This window comes from Mytilus edulis, chromosome 3 (assembly GCF_963676685.1).
Source record: "Mytilus edulis chromosome 3, xbMytEdul2.2, whole genome shotgun sequence".
NCBI classification, from domain to species: Eukaryota; Metazoa; Mollusca; class Bivalvia; order Mytilida; family Mytilidae; genus Mytilus; species Mytilus edulis.
Window position 1 is genome coordinate 47831057 of NC_092346.1, and position 5489 is coordinate 47836545.

The following is a 5489-nucleotide window of genomic DNA, read 5'->3' on the forward strand; positions in this document are numbered from 1 at the left end:
CCGGATAACGGCCACAATCAATAAACTGAATATTTTGCCATGCCTTCGGTGCGCAAACGGACCCCTCCCCCACTCCCATATTGTTTTTATTTAGTTCAGCTTTGTCAACGAGCCTCGACTGACGGCACCGACAATACCCCAGGAGGTAGAATTTTTGATGGTTCGTGGAAAGAAAGAATATTTCCGGTAATCATTTGATGCTGCTGGAATTTGGAAGCTTCTGTCATGCATATTTCTTGACAATCATTTAGGTGGAATCAGACGATCTTCCTTTGTCACAGCAACTTTCTTATTAACGTATATCTTACATACGTCCTTGTCCAAATGCAAAGTTTTCAGTACACGTAAAATTTTATACCTATCTTCAAAATGACTTTATATACTAACAATTTTAGTACAAATTTTTATATACGTCTTATAATCCCACAGTTTTTTGTTTTTATTTTCCATTTTTAAAGTTGTCTGTAAAATAATTTATTTAATAACGCCAGGCCAGAAAACATGGCAGATTTCATTATTATGTGTCACGTTCGTCTGTTAGCTGTGGTGTTTTGTCCGTCTTTTAACAAGTTGTTTGTCACAAGTTTACAGTTTCTATTGAGCTTTACTAATCAACAATTAAGTACAAAATAATGACACAACTTTAGGTAATCTCTGTTCACAATAGTAAATTAAAAAAGTGCTTCAGGGTAGAAGAAATGTTTGCTATTTAGATATTTGGTTATGTAAGACTTGAGAAAAAATAAGTGTAAACAACCTAGGATATTTTTTCGAGAAGACGCTTAGAGTATACAGTAAGTAAATTATTTTTTAAATTTCATTGTAACCGGGACCCACTCTGCTCTGTGGTCGGGTAGTTGTCTCTTTCACATATACCCCCATAACCATTCTCAATTTTTCTAAGATCTATAATATGTTGTTCTTGCTTAATTAGTCCTTGCAAATACGATCTTTGTGCCGAAGAAAATGCAAGCTGACAAAACTCAATATATTATAAGCATTAATGATTTACATGTATAATGAACATACTATGTTTAAAAAAAAACGTCCATGGGGTGGTAGCAATATTACCCAATGTAAATTTTCATATGAAGATGTCATTTGTGTTACATTTTTAGACTGCAAGTGACAACAAGAGCAAAGATTGGAAAGACTTCCGTTAAAATCCGTCGATGGCGAAATAAGCATAGTACATTCTGTATGTATGTGCCTATCCCAAGTCAGGAGCCTGTAATTCAGTGGTTGTCGTTTGTTGATGCGTTACATATTTTATATTTCGTTCATTTTTTTAGTTCCTAAATTAGGTCGTTAGTTTTTTCGTTTTGAATTGTTTTACATTTGTCATTTAGGGGCCTTTTATAGCTGACTATGTGGTATGAGGTTTGCTCATTGTGTAAGGCCGTATATTGACCTATAGGTGTTACTATATTTGCTAATTGGTCTCTTTTGGAGAGTTGTCTTATTGGCAATCATACCACATCTTCATTTTTATAAAAAACATACACGAAAATGGAAGAGGGCTTTCAAGGAAATATTGACCTAAGCTGATTCGGATTATTTTTGGCACAATTGTTCCGTCCAATAAAACATTAATTTGACAATTTTTCTAATATACAATTTAGAAGCATGCTGAACACGAAGAATAGGGCCGGTTCTGCGACTCATTTCGCAAAAAAAATCTTACTAGGAAATGCTAAAATATTCCGGTATTTTCAGAATATCTTACGATCAGTTTTTATGGTAAAAAATAAAATAGTTGCTTATGAAATAAAATGTGTTTTGAAACGGAATTTCTAGTCTTTGGTATGTCGTTACTCGTATAAATGAATTATCATCTTTGTTTTAAATGTATCTTGGGTACGTCTTAGAAAGAATTAACCAGATGTTGATTTAGAGGGATACAGGGGACCCGGCCCCCGTTTTGTGGGACAAATTTGCTTGTTTTTATAGGGAGTCACTGAAGCATGACGGGAGCAGGTCCCCTCTTTACAGTCATTAAGCCCCCAAGCAGCACTAATGAAATTCCATGATTCGACACTGTTATCATCTTTATTTCATAAGGGACGACATCAAAAGTTCAATGAAGGATACAAAACTTAATTCACATAGTTTTTTTCACTGACCCCCCCCCCCCACCCCCCCCCCCCCCCCCCCCCCCCCCCCCCCCCCCCCCCCCCCCCCCCCCCTTTCTTACTTAATTTGGGAAAAATTGATTGACCAATAGGGATATATGTAAAATCGATTTTAGATTAACAAAACTTGCAGCAATGTTGACCCCCACCCCCAAAACTATTTGATTTAAGTTTTTTGTATCCTACATCGATCTTTTGATGTCATCCCTAACATATCTCGGGTACGTCGTACAGGAAATTATCTGGTATCCTGATCCAAACTTATACCACTCACCATTGAGCCAAAAAAGATCTATTAAAATTATTGTAAGTCTAAAACATTCCTTACTAATTCAACTAGATATTTTTATAGTAAGATTAATTTTACACTTCAGGTTTTTTTGTGAAAAGGGCTACAGGATCACAGGCTAATATATGAATTACAATATTTGTTTCATAATATGTCTCGGATACGCCGTACTATAAAGGAATTACAATATTTGTTTCATAACATGTCTCTAGTACGTCGAATTTATATAGGAATTACCATCTTTGTTTCAAATCAAATTAAATAAAAGTTTTATTTAATGTCGATACATTGCAAACAAATCAACACAAGCTCTAGTGAGGTTTAAAAATCTACTGTTAAGTACATTACACACAAACAAAATGATACGCAAACAAACACATATATTAAGACAAACACATATATAAGATAAGACATAATACAGCAAGCAGTCCAGCAGTCCAGCACATACAATGTACAGTTTTAAACGTTTCAATTCCAATGGTTCTTACTCTACGATTTTTTTCTTTAATATGGAAGTTTAAAAGCCAATAAGAACTTTTCAAAGGCTTAAGCTGCTTATAGTGACCTCATATATACAGCGGAGACTGTTTTTTCTGAAACTTTCAATTGTAAGACAGGGTATTTCATATATATGTCTCGGGTACGTCGTATAAATGAATTACCATAATTTGTCTCGGGAACGAAGAAAAAATTATTATAAGTCGTATTACAAAAATAAACTATTTTAACTTTATTTGTAAATATCCGACAAAGATGGCGTTGAGATTCTATTTACTGCTTTTTATGACGATGTTTAACATACTTTTTTTAAATATGTATATATATGAAAACAATGACTGTTGTGTAAATTAATTCAAATTTTATATCTTTTTTAATATGCAGATGACGTATGAATGCCTGAGCACGTTTTAAAATTCTAGTTTTGAAATTTGCCTTAAACTTTATGATAAACCAAACCAAACCAAACCCTAACTCTCGCAATGTATATTGTGTTTTTCGGCAGATAAACGTCAATAAAATAAACCTACACATCTATTTTCAGATAGTGTTTAGATCGGGATTTAAGATGCAAATTGACAACAATGAAGGTTTTGGCGCAGATTGGAACGTTTCGAATGAAACAGACTATGGTTTGGCGAAGGTTATAGATACATATTATGCGGATTTACTTTGGATATATTTTTCACCGTGTGTAATACTTTTAGGAATGATTTCATCAACTTTGTCCATAAGTGTATTATTAAGAAGAACTATGAGACGTTCTACAACCATGTTTTATCTAACAGTCTTATCATTTGGAGATATTCTTGTGGTCAACACAGGACTTTTACGCCGATGGATACGATATGCTTTTGAAACTGACATTCGAACATTTGGTCCCCTCAATTGTAAAATCCACGTTTTTATGACATATTTTTCGCTCGAGTTTACGGCATGGATTTTGGTTGCCGTGACCATCGACAGGTGTATTTCAGTAAAACTTCCATTGAGAGCAGTCTATTATTGTACAATGCGTCGAAGTCGTTTTGTTGTTGTTTTGGTCACCTTTCTTTTGATCATGCTCAATGGACATTTACTATTCACTACCGATTTTCAAGACGGAATATGTCAATTTAACTCATTTTCCATGATCGCTTGGCCTTTTATGGACTTTGCGTTATATTGTTTTTTTCCGTTTAGTATAATGCTGATATGCAATGTTATCATTATTCGGACAATCATCAAATCATTCAAGCGGTTTGCAACTATCAAAGAAAAAACATCGCCTAATAATTTGACAAATGAAGCAAATTCCAGACGGCAACGCAATCGAAATTCGAATATGACGGCCATGTTACTTTCAGTGAATATATCCTTCCTCGTTTGTACACTTCCGGTTTCAGTGTATTACATCTGTGAGAGTTTTTTCATAGACGCAGACCCATCACTTATGAATCTTCTTGAAACAATTTCAAGCTTATTGATGTATATGAACAATGCTATTAGTTTCTTTCTATACTGTCTTAGTGGGACAAAATTTAGAAGAGAATTATTCAAAATGTTTAAACGGACGACAAAAGAAAAGACAAGAGCAAGAAATTATTCAATAGAAAGCATCTCTTCTATAGTGGATTCGTAATATCAAATCATTTTATCAATCATTATTAACAGCTAGGATTTTTATTGTATATCGGTATCTGCATGCAGATATGTATATTTTATCTACAGATTTACGTCAAATTAAAATATGTTTTGTTTTCAAGATTATTATAAAAGTGAAGGAAGATTATTATAAAAGTGAAGGGAGTTTATCATAAAAGTGAAGAAATAAAAAAATACCATAACAAATATATGTACCTAAATTGTTTAAGGAATCAAATATTTAATAAATATGCCCAAGTATATTGCAGCAAAACTGAGTTATGTCAAATTACAATCTGTTTTATTTATTATGCTATGTGCTTATAAACGAAAGGTACGATCTAACTCAAAAGAGAAATACATGAAAAAAATACCATAACAAAAACTTGCACTTTGTTTCTTAACTAAAGGAATTAATTATATAATAAATATGCCTTAGTACCAGCTTATATTGCAGCAAACACTATGCGTCTCTTATATATAGAGAAATTCAAAATTCCAATTGTTTTGCTTATCAGATTAAAAGACGTACCATGATAGAAAACTGTTTAGTCCGGAAAGTTAACTTCTTCCAACGAAAAGTCCAAATCACAAAGTCTGAACATGTGCCTTAATAACAAAAAAAAAGTCCTTATAAACCACGCTTGATTCCAGTCCTATTTTAGCATGTTTAATTGTTACTACCAAATTATCTGTTCTAAAAATCCAGTTGTTCAAAATCAAATTGTAAATTTTGCGATTTTAAATTTTTTTCAAATCCAAGATGTCACTATTTGGAATGTTGAAAAATTTAAGTGAAGTCTTTTGACCATGTTTTAGCCGGCTATTTAGGTTGGCTTAAGATACCCGAATAAAAAACCCAACCTTTATACTTAATACCATATTTATCATTAGTTATATCAGAGAAGAAAATCTTTGAAGAATTTACGACGGACACGAACATAAAT

General features: G+C 33.0%; 1 long non-coding RNA gene across 1 annotated transcript; it reads left to right on the forward strand.

Moving 5' to 3' along the window:
- Window positions 1-482: 482 nt before the first annotated feature.
- Window positions 483-4663, forward strand: LOC139516677 (uncharacterized). Its single transcript, XR_011662998.1, has 2 exons — window positions 483-794; window positions 3464-4663. It is a non-coding gene; the product is annotated as an uncharacterized lncRNA (long non-coding RNA).
- The last annotated feature ends 826 nt before the right edge of the window (window positions 4664-5489 follow it).